This window comes from Prionailurus bengalensis, chromosome F2 (assembly GCF_016509475.1).
Source record: "Prionailurus bengalensis isolate Pbe53 chromosome F2, Fcat_Pben_1.1_paternal_pri, whole genome shotgun sequence".
NCBI lineage: Eukaryota > Metazoa > Chordata > Mammalia > Carnivora > Felidae > Prionailurus > Prionailurus bengalensis.
Genome location: NC_057353.1, coordinates 55,292,488 through 55,308,250, shown reverse-complemented (window position 1 = coordinate 55,308,250; position 15,763 = coordinate 55,292,488). Strand labels below are relative to the sequence as shown.

Sequence of the window (15,763 nt, the reverse complement as noted above, 5' to 3'; positions counted from 1 at the left end):
ATATCCCAAACTAAGCCCATTGTGGGCTTCCTTCTTTTCTTCTTTTAACTGGAAAAAAACAAAAACAAAAACAAACTAAAATGGAGCAATCTCTGTCTCTCATGCTCGCTCTCTCTCTCTCCCTCTTTTTTTTTTTTTTTTTTGCGAAGTCTTGAGTTATTAGTTTGGATATGTTAGTGGAATGTTCCCTGACACAGAGAAAAAGCCAGTCTAAAAAGAGTAAAGAATAAAACTGATAGAAGCAGAAATAAGATGTGGAAAAAAACCCTTACAGTATCCCTCTCCTTGGTTCCACATCTGCTTTGAACCTCTGCTCACTTCTGTTATGTATTTCTATAGTTTGATATCCATAAACCGTCTTTCCCCTACTGAACTCATTCCACCTGGAGTTCCCTCACTCACAACCAAAATAATCTGATTAATTCAAGCTACAGACTGCTCTCATCTGTTGAAGATGAGTAATGCATATTTGCATATACAAGATTCTAAATTGACTGCTTAAGCTTTTTAACTTAACCCAACATTTCTCCAAAATTGTAAAAAAGGAAAACTTTGTTATTGGTTAGGATGGTGGCTCCAAATTCATATATACTCTTCCTACTGTGGTGAGCGAAACTACACCATGGATGAATTTGGGAGCTCTTTTGGTCCCTCTATTCTTAGAAGGGATGAAAAATACACTTTATCTTGAATACCAACTCTGACAGATTGGGAGTGGCTGTTCGGAAAGTTTTATTGGGAAAGATGCTGATGAAGAACGTGGTTTAGAAAAAACCTTGCCATTTGATTAGCATGGGGATTATCATGTAGAGTAATGGTGCAGGTAACAAATTTGCCCTTTCTGAAAAGTAAGCTAGCTCCATATGCTGACTTTTCCCCATCGGGCGTGAAAAGATGGATATAAGAAAAAGAAAGTGGAGTTGGCTCAAGATGCTTCTGCAAAGTTATTTTTTTCCTCAGGAACATCCTTAGGTTCTTCTGCTGCCCCTTCTAAAGTTAGGGAGCTCTTTTGTGTAGGGACAGGCTCAAGTTCCGTGGATTATACCAACAGAGCAGATCCATGAGAGATGGAGGGAAGGCTGAGGAAAAGAACTCCCAAACTGCACTGAATAAAACGCAACATTTAACAATCTTTTTTTTTCTTCTAGAAATGTGTACAGTACTGTCTCTTTGACTCATATAAGCTCTCCTTTGTTGAGGCCATTCAGTGAGGTACACTCTGGTCCCTTGCAAGGACTTTCTATTCCCCAAACCAGAGGACAGAAAAGGCTGGTGCTGCAGTCTATAAAGGTAGGAGACTAGGACACAGACATGGGGTTAGGAGTGTGCATCTGGAGGAGGAAACGGAAAATATCCAGCATAGATGCTAAGGGCCATTAGTGGAGCCAGAAATGTGAAACAATAGAAAACAGTTAATAACTAACCTCTCTCTCTGAGCCAACAAAGTGGAACCAAGGAAGGCTGTAGGTATAAAATTAGAACTCCTTTCTTTATATATTTAAAGAGTTAATGTGAGCAGGTTTCAGGAATACTGAAGTAGGCGAAGTTTCACTGCCAGAAGCTAGGGTTGAACCAAAAGCAGGAACTTGAAAATGGATTAAGAATTGAAGGAAAATGCATGGTAGCAAGAATTGAATTTAGTTCAGGCAGCAGTTTACATAATTCTAAAGAGAAATAGACAGAAACCAAGAAATTTCTTTTTGCTTTGTTTTGTCCCATTGTTTATTTTACATTAACGACCACTGTCAGAGTAATTTGCAAATGTTCACTTATTTAATCCATTTAACCTATTACTTGATGCTATGCTTCCTTTTAGGACAGAAGCAAATCCACAGCAAGAGCAGTTCCTGAGCTTAAAAGAAGACAAGCAAATGAGCACTCTTCACTGATAGGCTGCCTGACCAATAAAATCTTATTCTCCCTAATGAAGGAGACAGAGCACCACAGGTAGAAAGACATCATCTCCATCTTACAAACATACCTGCAAAGACAGCGAGATGTTAAATATTTTCTTAACAATATTCACTTGGATAACGCAGCTCAGACAAGCTATATTTTCATCAGTGATTGGTATCCACTCCTCCCGTGACCTCTCCCATCCCATCTCTTTTTCCAAAACAAAAGAAGTTAACAAAAAAAGTCATTGTAGTCATGTTCCATTGGGCACTTTAGAATACTAATTATTGGATGACCCCGAAGTCCATACATCTCTGCTTTTCTACTATCTGTTGCAGGGGCAGTCTCTGAGAATAAGTCCCTCATGCCTTTCTTGATACTATTTCTATCACCTGGATTGTCCTTTCTATCTCCATTCTGTCAAAATTCTAGTTTTGAGAGCCAACAGAAGTCATAAATTCTCCATGAAGACTGTTTTTCTTCATCATCCTTAGCCATAAATAATATTTATACTTATTGCAGATGTTTCTGCAATTGTGTTCTGCAGACAAATCATTATAATCACATGGAGACAGAATTAACATGGCAAATTCTAGGTCCATCCTAGAAGAGGGGAGATATGAATTTGCATAATTTCCAAGGTCCCAGAGATTCTGATACTCAAAATTTAAGAAACACCATTCATTCTAAATTAATACAGAATTTTCCTTATTTCTTTCTTGTGGCACTCATCAACTTCTGTCATTTGTTAAAGTTATTTTGTGTCCATTATCATATCGTAAGTACTTCATAGCCATGGAGCATGCCTTCATGTTTGTATCCTTAATAATATCTGGCATATTTCTCTTTATTAGATAGGTATTTAATGAATCTTTATTTTACTTTCATGATTTTCTGGAAGGAAAGAAATCATTTAATTTCAGAAATAATTGCATTGTTCTAAGCAACAATTGATAATAACTCACTTATATTTAATAGACAGATGTGTAGACATGCATAGAGAGATACAGATATACTATGTTCTGTGTGTATTTGGAATTGTCCTTCCTTATCATCATTAACAAGCATAAGGTTTAAAAGTCACTGTTCAGATATTTATACAACTGGACTCAGCAAACTCAGGAAAGTGATAAAATGTGAAAATAAAAGATTCAAGAAAAGTCCAAGATATCCCATGAGCTAAACAGAGATCCTACCTCAATGACAGGAAAAAGCTCCAAGGAATATGTCCCCAATCTTTAATCCCATGTTTCCCCTCAGATCTTTAAAGAAGGACCCAAGGGGGTTATCCACTTCCTTTTGAAATTATATCTGCTTCAGGCAAAGCTAGCCTCAAAGGGACCAATTACAGCAAAAACAGGGTGGTTATTTCCTTTTAAATTCCCTTGGCTCAGTAAAGTTAGCTCCCCTTTCTCAGGCTTTCCAGAGGTCTTTCTTAGGACTAAAAACCTAGTTGGGCAGAACGACTTTCTCTCTTGTAATTCCCTGTAGTACCTCACTCAGCACTCCTTGTACCAGAGCCAGGACCTCTAATAAACTGTGTTAATAAAGTTGAAGATAAAAATAATCATCTCCTTGTTTGTACTCCATAATATTCAAGTTCATTTCGTGGACGGTTAGCTTTATAAAAACAGCATATTTCAAGCAGAGAGGATTTAACTCTGAATTTTCAGAAAGGTTAATATCTGCCTAGTTATCTAGAAAGTTTCACATGAAGATCAATTAATCTATTTTTTTTTTTGCTTTCAAACTAGGCTTTCCTGTCTTTGGGGAGGCTGAGTATCTTGAAAGTCAGTCAGAAAGGTTTTTATTAAATAGCTCTACAGTCTAGCAACTTTCACTCTGCAAACCTTAGCCAGACATATTACTACAGAGAAGACCTCAGGCAATTAAATCAAAGAAACCCAGGGCACACGCCCATTATCCATGTTTCAACAGCTCTCTTTATGACGGGTACAACTCAGGTGAAACTCTCTTTTGTAACTCTTCTCAAATTTGACATGGTTCTGTGAAGTCTGTCACAGAGCAATTAAAAAGAGAATCCAATCATACAATTCAACTCTATCTTTAAGTTGCAGCTTGTTCAGCTAAGACAGGGTAGACTTTTAAATAAGGAAAGGAAAACAGCTTATACAATGCCTTTGCTATACCATTTTTCATTAACTATGAATTTGTGTACAATTTAGAATAACAATCAGGTACCTATAATACCATATTACATTTTTTGCTGTACAGTCTTATTGCTACAAGTTCAGTGTGTCAAGTATTTAAGTGTAAGATTAAAAAATTTTAAATTACATTTAGATACATATATTTTTAAATTATAGCTATTCTCAGGTAATGCAAAATGTGATTGGTTCTCATTCCAATTAGTCTAACAGCCTAACAGGAGCTAGGGCAAGTTCTATGTTAATGAATTATAACACTAGACTTGTGATTTCTCTGGGGGCTTAGAAATATACTATGAAAAAAGAAGAAAACCTATTATTTGTTATCAGTCTTACAAAGAAAATTGGACAAGGGTGGTGCTCTTGAATTCTAGTCTTTGCTTTACTGTTGCTGCTCACAAACAGAAAACATTGGGCGATGGAGAGATGACAACAGATGGGGGAGGGGACTCTTTTGAGTGTGCATTATGTGCCAGAAATGTTATAAATGTTGCCCATTAACATTACCAACAGTGTCCCAATTACTTCCCCATCATACAAACATCTGTACGTGGGTTGAGTCAGCAAAACTCAACAGTTCTGCTCTTCATTGTGATTGGCTAAAAAATGAAGTGTTTAGGGGTGCCTGAGTGGCTCAGTTGGTTAAGCATCCAACTCTTGGTTTTGGGCTCAGGTCAAAATGTCACAGTTCCTGAGATCCAGATCTGCATCCCCTGCTTGGGATTCTCTGTCTCCCTCTCTCTCTGCCCCTCCCTTGCTCGTGTTCACTCTTTCTCTCTCTCTCAAAATAAATAAATACACTTTAAAATGAAGTGTTTGGACAGCTGGTCATTAATGCATTTAAACATTTCTTATTTAATTCTTACCTATATCTATGGACCCCAAAACAAGAGAGGAAAGTGAAACACTGAGAGACAAGTGGTCCAAAAGTTTGGGTTATTCAGGGAGCATCTGCTAGTCTTAAAAACAAGGAGAGTCTGATGGAGAAAGGGGAGCAGGGCTGTATGTGGAACTAGAACCATAACTCACTTCTACATAAGGATGGAGCTGTTGAAAGGCATTCTTAGCAAAAAGGAGAGACTAGGAAGAAGGAGAAGAAACATTTATCTGATTGATTTAAACTCCAAGTAGAAAAAAGAGTCCCCCCATAGGAATTCATAACACAAGTCTATCCTGATGTATGTTGGTATCAAATTGTCACAATCTGTGTTGTCCAGAAACTCAATGCTGAGAAGTTACCGTTAAAGCCATTCCAGGCTGGTAAGAGCCTTGCCAAGACACCAACTAAAATACCCTTTAGAAGAACACATCCTCGTCTTAACCTCGCAGAATTCTCTCAGATAATGCCCTGGTGAACGTAAGCTTACAAACCCCATTTTAACAATGTGTACAAGGAAGTGAATCAATATTAGGCAGAGTTTTCAGGAAAAACAAACTGTAGAACTCAACCTACAACTTCAGATGTAGGACAAGAAGGCAGTGACAGGTTTGCACTGTTACACAGAACTTGATATTGGGTGGGGGAGGGAAGAGAAAAGTAAAATGACTAATTATGATTAATCATTGTTAAATAAGGTATAGATAAATTACAGTTCATATTTTAACATTAACTTCAAAACTAATAAAAAATAAAATGCATAAACTTCAAGTCAGTGGCAGGGTGTTGGGGAATAAGAATTAAAATAAAGCAATCAATTTTTGACCACATTTTAAAAACAAAGGAAATATATTATCTAGAAATGTCACATCATATATTGAAGAAGTCATACATCCAGAAGGCACAAGATAGGATGACATTACCATAAATCTACGAGTAATAATAAAAAATATGTTTTTATTTATTTAATTTTAATAGTGTTACTAGAAGATTTATTTCCAAATTGTGGCCTTTGTACTGCACGGCTTTAAGTACTGCTTTTAGTATTTGCAACATTCTGCAGATATCATATCAAGACCCAGTCTTAACGTGTTATGTATTTAACGCAGAACAATGTAGTCATTTTTTCTTTTCTGATTAAACTCTCAAGGAACAGAAAAGTGTTTTGGTAACAAGAAAGTATTTATTAGTACTTATTTACTTTCGTTCATATGCTTCCCCAGAGTGTAATCTTCAAAGTAACAAGAGTGTTCCTGGTTAAGAGTAACGGCAGCCTGTGTGATACGGACCCAGCATCCACCATCATACTTTTAAACAGAAGCCTAGGAAATGCTTATTGTGAGAACAGACTGGTGTTGCACTGTTTCTAAATGTAAGCTCTCCCTGGTTTATTTTGGCACTAAGTGACTTGCTTTTGTTATTCCTTCCATTCTGACTGTGTCCCTAAGAAAGGGAACCACTTCAACTGTTGAATTTTTAAGAGTCTAACTGTTCTTTCATCTTTTATGCCTAGAAACCTGTTTTCTTCAGATATAACTTCTTGGGAAAGGATGAGCTGAGGCATATGGGAGGAAAATAAAAATATAAGATTATTAACAGACATTCCCCCACAGGACGTATGCAGTAGCTTCTGGTACTCCATCAGCTTAAATTTTTTATCAAAGCTCTGACTTCCTGGAAAGAGAAAAGGTGCATTTAGTTACCTGATTTGGGAAACTATAGTTGACATGGGACCTTAAATCACCTTCACACCTTTAACTGCCTCTGGTCCTTCTTGACTCAAATAAAAGGAAATCAAGTTGAAAAAAAATCGAACACATATTTTGAGGCCTGATTTTCCCATAGTTTGAATATAGAACTTTAGGCCAAAACCTCTCATACTATTTGGATTTTAAATGGGAAGATTGTTACTTCCTTAGAATTAAGACATTCCCTATTTTGAGAGAAAGTTTTCATTTGTGAGGGGTATGTGCATCTGTCTCCAGTCCTTGCTCTCCTCAAACACGATATTGCCTGCTATAAGATCATGCCCCAAGATTGCACTTTAATAAACAGTAAAGTTGTGTTTTTTACTTCTGCCTTACTTACAACCTGTTCTTAAATTTAATTTTCAAGTGAAGCCCTGTATAACTGAATAAGATAAAGGCATAATGTGTAGTGGATTTAGAAGATGGTATGAAACTCATTCAAATATGTGCAAGTGGACATTTTTATTCAAGCATGTTAATGCAGAGATTTCTATATGGACCAGCTGCTTAAAACACCATCTTTAAAACAGTAAGAAATAAGGATGCCTGGGTGGCTCAGTCCATTCAGCATCTGACTTCTGCTCAGGTCCTAATCTTGCTGCTTGTGAGTTCAAGCCCCACATCAGGCTCTGCACTGACAGTGTGGGGCCCATTTGGGACTCTCTCCCTTTCTCTGCTCCTCCCCTACTCTCTCTCTCTCTCTCTCTCAGAATAAGTAAACACTAAAAGAAATTTAAATAGTAAGAAACAAATAGTTATTATCTCATGCCTATCTTCTTTAAGAACTTTGTTTAAATGGCCATGGCTCCATCCCCACTGGAAGAAGATATACTGTTGTCACCATATCAAGTTTGAACCAGTCATGCTTCTGAAGAGTTGTCCACTCAGTCCATTCCATTTCTGACTCAGTTCCTCATATAGGTGAGTAGGCTCTCGTTAATAAAATTCACTGTTGTGCACGAGACATCACGGAGTAAGGATGGTATGTAATCGGCCACCTTTTTTGGCCAACAGCATGGGTCAAAATCAGCTTGCTCGTCTCTTTCTCCATGTCTTTAGGATAAGTCTGTGTGACCTGCTCCAGTGCACCAGTGAGGCACTTCCTTCTCTCTTCCTCCCACAGGTTCATATTCTTAAATTGTATTACCAGGTTATTCACTAGTCTTGGGTGAATGCTGAGATCCATTCTGTCCCCTATTTGTATGAGTTGCCTGGCAATATCCCAGATGATTTATTCTTGACTCTCAGAATATGCCTCCTCACTATTGACGAAGTGGCTGCACCAGTTGCCATTTGTCTATAGCTCATCATCATGGTCCTCCTGTAGGTAAGCTGGCACGGGCAGTTCACAGCCCAATGCCTCCAACTCTTTGTGGAAATTATAGTTGGAGCAGTTTTGAAGGAAGCCAAAGACCAGCAAATTTTTTGATGCACTCATCCTGGAGGCCTGACCCATTGCTTACCTTAGAATCTATGGCTCAGACAACCTTGCAGGGATTCGACTTGCTTCTGGTTTTGTGAGCATCCCAAGTCAGCAGCCTCCGATGGGGATAAAATTCTCAAAGTTTCCTATGCCCATAATTTGTTAGATGCCATACTTTTGCTGGTTGCTGCAGCTATTAAGTTTCTTGGACATTCCAACAATTCCTTATCCACCAGCTATAGCAGGCTCTGAGAGGCAGACAGGGGGTGAGGCGCTGGGTGCCAGGTAAGGCAAGCTGGAGGCAAAGGCCCCAAGACACCAAGGGTATAAATTTATTAAACTCAAAAGTTAAAGATAAAAAGGGGTTATTTGGATAAAATATAACCTATTTGCAACATAATAACAGCATATATAATACATAAGACCACAGAAAGTTTGAATGTGAACTAACAAAAAAAACGAAGCTAATATAACCCAAAAATGTATTAGGAAAAAATATATATAATTGTAAAAATAATGTGCAAATCCATAATTATAATAAAATACAGTTTAACACGACTCTCGTAGTGGGGAAATAGATCAATGGGGAAAGTTTTGAAGAATAAAGAAGATTTTAACAATCTGATCACAAATTAATACTGAGCACATTTAACCCTGCAGTCAGCAATTATAAAATACAGTTTTCAAGCATTTATAGAAAAGACAATGATACTATTTGTTTGGCTCAAAAGGAAAACAATCACATTACAAAGGAACAATTTACCATTAATTATAAATCAGTATCCAAAAGATAAACAAAGAAGAATAAAATAAATTAAAAATTTAAAAGCATATTCTGAATAAGTGTGATTATATAATAGAAATCAGAAAATACTTAACACTTAATACTTAATACTTAATACTTAATATTAATATTAATTAATTAATTAATCTTAATTAATTAATTAATACTTAATTAATACTTAATTAAGAAAATACTTAACACTTAATACTTAAAATGTAATGGAAAGTATTAATCTTAATTAATTAATTAATCTTAATTAATTAATACTTAATTAATACTTAATTAAGAAAATACTTAACACTTAATACTTAAAATGTAATGGAAAGTACTGTAATTATACCCTTAAAATGCTAATGGAAAATAAGCTATATAAATATAAAAACAAAAAGCTGTATAAATCTAAGCTTTATAAATATAAAATAAGAAATTAATAAAACAGAAAAAAATGCAATACAGAAGATCCTTAAATACAAATATTGGTCTTTTAAAAGCAAAAACTAATGAAACAGACAAACCACTCACAAGACTGATCAGGGAAAACAAAATAAGTTCCAAATACACAATATGAAGAATTAAAAAGGGGAAGGGGTGCCTGGCTGACTCAGTCATCAGAGCATGCAGCTCTTGATCTCAGGGTTGTGAGGTCAAACCCTACATTGGGCATAGAGCTTACTTAAAAAATAATATTTTTTAAAGTTTTAAGAATTAAAAAGGGGAATACAAAAGTGATTTTTAAAAAGATATATAAAAGAATATATTTTGAATACCTAAACTTGAAAATTTAGAGAAAATAATCACTAAACTAAAAAATATAGGTTAGCAAAATTAACTCAATAAGAAATTAAAAAAAACATTAATTAACTATAAAGTTAATTAACTATAAAGTTTAACAAGATTGAATCAATCCCTCAAGAGAGAGGGGAATAAAGGAAGAAGGAAGAAGAAAGAAATAAAGGAAGGAAGGAAGAAGGAAGAAATAAAGGAAGGAAGGAAGGAAAAGAAGAGGAAGAAACAGTCAATGAAAATAAAACACCAGGCATATGTGGGGAAAGAAATAATACCTCATACATAAATTGTTCAAGGATTTGAAATAGAGCAAATGCTTTCTCATCAATGTGTGAGGCAGTATAAAATTATGTGGTAAACACTGATAATTGTAGTAATATAATCCATAAAGTTTTAGCTGGGATCATGGCCAATCAGCTAGAGATTATACATCCTATCATTGCTTAAAGCTAGATATGGCCATGAAAAGAAAAGAAAAGTGTTATCTCACCAGATTCAGAGAAAAGTACTTGACTGAAGTTCTAAATTCAATATTAAAATTAAAAAATATATAAACAACTTTTCAGCTATCAAGGAACAAAGAAAATATTGGGCTAATAAAGTGTATTAATCAAAAAACCTATGGCAACAACATAATGGATATTAAAATGTTAGAAATATTAGCTTTAAGAGTTTGAATAAAGCAAGATCCAAATATCACCATGTGTATTAAATATCATACTAAGGATGTAGTTCGTGCAGCAAGACAAGAAAAACAAGTAGCAGTTTAAAATTTGGAATACCACATATTGTCATGTACTCACATATAATTATTTACTTAGAAATCAGGAGAAGCTACACATTTTAGAATTAATAAGGTTGGTAAGGATTTTAGATATATTAATAATAAAAATCAACATATATGTTAAAGATAAATCAATATATAAAAATCAGTAATAAAGTTAGAAAATGTGCCTTGAAAATAAACAAACCTTGATTTCACGTTTGTGTATATAAAAGAAAATAATTCCAATAACAATTCTTATGATTTTGTGTGTGGGGAGGCAACATATTCTAAAATTTACATAAAATAGTAAAAGACCAAGAATGATCAAAATGTTCCTTAAGAAAAAGAACTGGTTTGTGTGTGGGTGGATAAAGTTGCCTTAGAAGAGACGAAGTGTTATGAAGAAATAATAATAGTAAAGACAGTATAGCATTGATTGATAAGTCACCACACAAATGGAAAAGAATAGGAGCCATAATAAAAGATATCTGTGTGTTGGGAAGTGTCATTTGTGATAAGAGATATAATCAAACGTCGATGGGAAAAGTTGGACTTATTTTTCAAAACAATGCCTGAATGATATACTAAAAAGTATAAGTGGATTTGTATTTCACATCATATACAAAAGTATATTACCAGAAGAAATAAGCACTTTGAACATTTAGAAAAAAATATACAATACCTTTTTAATTTCAAAACTGGATGATTTCTGAAAGAATACAAACAAAAAGTATAAACTATAAATGAAACTATCAACAGTTTTAGCTGTATTTAAATAAAAATGTATGTGCTCCAAAAGACAACAAAAACAGTAAGGAAAAAAAAATCACAGATGTGGGCAGCTAATTGCAAAATATGTTACTAAGACAATTAAATATCAATAGGCTGTGACATATGTATATATACAATTCAAAAGAAAAAATGGGATTGTCAATACAAGTGAGAAATGCTCAATCTCGGGAGGGAGCCAAAACATAAGAGACTCTTAAATGAGAACAAGCTGAGGGTTGATGGGGAGTGGGAGGGAGGGGAGGGTGGGTGATGGGTATTCAGGAGGGCACCTGTTGGGATGAGCACTGGCTATTGTATGGAAACCAATTTGACAATAAATTTCATATTTAAAAAAATAATAAAAGAAATGCTTAATCTCACAAGTACCATGGAAATGTAAAGGAAAACCACAATGAAAATCAATATCGCATATGACAAATGAACAAAAAAAAATTTAGTTAGAATGTGAATCAGCTGAAAACTTTAGCCACCCATGGTGAGAGTGCAAATGAGCACAATCCCATTTGAAAATCAGGTTGCTGAGAACCTGTGAAAGCCGAAGAGTTTCATATGCTTCAAACAAGCCGTTCCACTCCGGGTTTATGCCCTGGAGAAACACTTGAATATTTTCTCCTACAGACATGTACAGCAATGCTCATAGCAGCAGTATTTGAAATCTCAAGAACTTAGATATAACTTAAATGTCTCCTGGCAAGAGAAAAGATGATAAATTCCAGTGTATGTATACACTGGGCATTCTATGGCTCTGGAAATGAATTATACAGAGTTATATGAGCCATAATGATACAATTTCTATTAAAATTAAAACAGAAAACAACACCGTATATTGCTTTAATCTAATTTGTAAACATATATAGTAAAGTATAAAGAAGCAAATGAAACTTGTAAAAACTTATTCACATTCAAAATGATGATTAATTCTAGTTGGGGAGATGGAGAATATGATCCAAGAGGACTAGGGAAAGGTGCTCTGATAGATATATTTTATCTTTGGGGCTCCTGGGTGGCTCAGTCGGTTAAGCGTCCAACTTCAGCTCAGGTCATGATCTCACGGTTCGTGAGTTAGAGCTCAGCGGCAGGCTCAGTGCAGAACCTGGATCCTCCCCTACTTGTGCTCTCTCTCTCTCTCATTCTCAAAAATAAATAATTAAACATATTAAAAAATAAAAAAAATACTTTAAAAAAGAAATATTTTATCTTTTAAGCTGCTTTATGGGCATTATGGGTATATTGCCATTCAGCATATAATTCTCTTTCTCAGGAATTTACCCAAGGGATACAGGAGTGCTGATGCATAGGGGCACTTGTACCCCAATGTTTATAGCAGCACCTTTAACAATAGCCAAACTATGGAAAGAGCCTAAATGTCCATCAACTGATGAATGGATAAAGAAATTGTGCTTTACATAGACAATGGAGTACTAGGTGGCAATGAGAAAGAATGAAATATGGCCTTTTGTAGCAACGTGAATGGAACTGGAGAGTGTTATGCTAAGTGAAATAAGTCATACAGAGAAAGTTTTCACTCTTATGTGGATTCTGAGAAACTTAACAGAAGACCATGGGGGAGGAGAAGGAAAAAAAAAGAGAGGGAAAGAGCCAAAGCATAAGAGACTCTCAAAAACTGAGAATAAACTGAGGGTTGATGGAGGGTGGGAGGGAGGAGAGGGTGGGTGATGGGCATTGAGGAGGACACTTGTTGGGATGAGCACTGGGTGTTGTATGGAAACCAATTTGACAATAAATGTCATATTAAAAAAAAAATCTCTCTTTCTCTCTCCCTTCTTCACTCCATTGGCTTTTTGAAAGCATGAAAAAATAAATATATTAAGATAAGTTGATTTTATAAGAGAATCAGTTGAAAACAAAAAACACTGAAGTCACAACATTTTCCACGAATTGATAATACTGGATACACCAATTTTGTGAGTAGAATCCAACCACAGTGAGGTCATGTCTTTGAAGGATCTAATCTTTCTAATTCTCACTTAGATAAATTTTCTCTAACTCAGGAACATGTAAATAATAACACTATAAAGGTACCTGAAGGCACCAAGAGCAGATCATCATGCTGAGAATTCATCTGCTTTTCCGATTAATATTAGATGTGAGCAATTTCAGACTACTGATTAGATGTATCAATAATTAATGCAATGTTATTGTGGATGATTAAGGTTATTTCTTTTAATGGGATTCTCAAATCACTTTTAACACCCTGATATAAATTCTTCATGACATATAGCCCTGCATACACTTTAGCAAACCTACCAGACAAGTTTTATAATAGTGATTGAACCAATCTCTGGGCACCTATGGGGAAGAATTTTTTTCAGGCTTGTCTAATAAATGCTTACATAAATGCTGAAAACCTTTAGGGGTAGCAAGATTACTCTCTGTATCTAGTCTTAGCAACTTTCTTTTACCATGCTGTGATTTTAATTTATTTCATATTCACTTAATTTTACTCACATATGAGAAAATAAAATAGAAACAACAACTTCAAAGTCTATTTGGTATTTCAATATTGTAATATGACAACTGGTAGTGAGGTTCTGTTTGTATTTGGAGATCTTAAACACAAATTTCTATAACAATAAAATGTTTGTCTTCTGAAGAAAAATAGACTATGCCATTACATCACGATGTCATTTTTTTTCTCTCTCTAATGTTCCTTAGTGTCCCAGAATAGTTATTTTAACTTAGGAAAACTAATATGTATTTATACTCAAAGTTTCTCCTAGAAATATGAAAGTTAAGGAGATAGTAAGACAATTTATTGACAGTTCTTTAGCCAAATAATACAGCTATTGAGGAAAAAGGGTGATATCATAATTTTAGAAGACCTAAGAAATATTTGCTCAGGAATCAAAGTAGGCAATCCACCAAAGAGAAAAAAAAACTGACTCATAAAAATAAATGCAAACGTAAAACCTCCCTTATAATCAAATAAGTGCAAAAAATAAATCACTGATAACATTTTCCTTTGTAAAATTATCAAAGATTTGTTAAAAATTAGTAACACTCAGATTTGGCACAGAATTATTAAAATTTCAAATATTTGATAAAATGAACATTCACATGCCCTCCTAAAAATAATGTAAATCGATACCTTTCTAAAGACAAAACTTTACAGAATCATTTTGACCCAGCAACAGAATTTCCAAAATTATTAGATTTAGCAAATAGTCTTAGAAATAAAAGAGTAAATTAAAAAAATTTAGCTATTAAAATTGTTCATTGCCACATTTCTAGTAACAAAGTTAGAACATATTTAACATCTAACAAGAGTTTTTGAATGAGCAATGATATATAAAACTAATAACAGAAGAGATGATAAATTAAATGTCAGGTTATAAAATAGTATGCATACTGTGGCCACATTTTTATGTTTTAAAATTCTCACACATACACATACACACATACAATTTAAGGAAAATATATTATTTTATCAAATCAAATTAAAGCTAGTTCTAAATCCCAAGTCTCCAGTGGCCTAGGTTTGGAAAGTATCCAAATATCAGTCCTTAAAAACAACTCCTCTTTGGTCTTAAGTAATGAAAGTATACTAAGGCTTACACAGTCCAGAGAGTTTAGAACAGAAGCTGGAGCGACATCAATAAGATGGCCAAAGAAGACATTCCTTGCACACACTTCCCTCAACAATAACAATTTGGCATCTATCTGCAGACGAAAGTGCCTTTGTGAGAGCAGTGGGATCTATCTAAGAGACTGTGAAATCCTGGTGCAGTCCAAAACCCAGGAGAGCCATTTTGAAAAGACAAGCCCACAGCCAAGCAGCTGACATACTGACCTGTGATCCTGTCTATAGGTCCGGAAATAGCTCCATATCCCTGAATACTTGGCTACAGCCATTTTGCCTTTGGTTCTGTCACCAGCCTCATACACCAAGAGACCAAGGAGAAACCTAGCCCACCTGTGCACCAGGCAAGAGGCATATATACCTCGGTCCTGGCTGTGGACCCTCATATGGCCTGTGAACAGATCAAGCATCTCTTGGCCATGGTCTGGGACAGTCCCTGGACATCACTGATTTAGACAATCACCCAGAGACCACAGAGCCTTTGTGAAAGTCCAGGAACCCAGCAGAAAAGCTCCAGCACACTGTTGGAGAAAAAAAAATTGAGATTGGACACATTGGATAGGAAAAGAATTTGACTTTACTAATGTCAGCTCTCCCACAGGGTAGGGCAAGCCAGTGGGGGAGATCTCTTCTTGGCCCCTGATTTTTCCCACAGGGGAGAATGAGAGCATGTGAGTGAGTGCCCAGCTTCTCAGCTGCATAGGATGCTGCCAAACAGGCTCACTTCTCCCTCACTGCACCCAGATTACAGAGTAGTGCAAAAGCAACCATCAGCTAAATGAAATGACAACTTACATAATGAAAAAAAATATTTTCAAATCATGTATCTGATAAGGGCTTAATATCCAAGATATGTAACAAGCTCATAGTAACTAATAAGCTCATACAATTCAATAGCAGAAAAGCAAACAATCTAGTTAAG

The 15,763-nt window shown here is 35.2% G+C and overlaps 1 pseudogene; it reads right to left on the bottom strand.

Annotated features, from left to right (window-relative positions):
• Window positions 1–7,406: 7,406 nt before the first annotated feature.
• The window catches only part of LOC122495994, a 33,988-nt pseudogene continuing 25,631 nt past the window's right edge, over window positions 7,407–15,763 (bottom strand).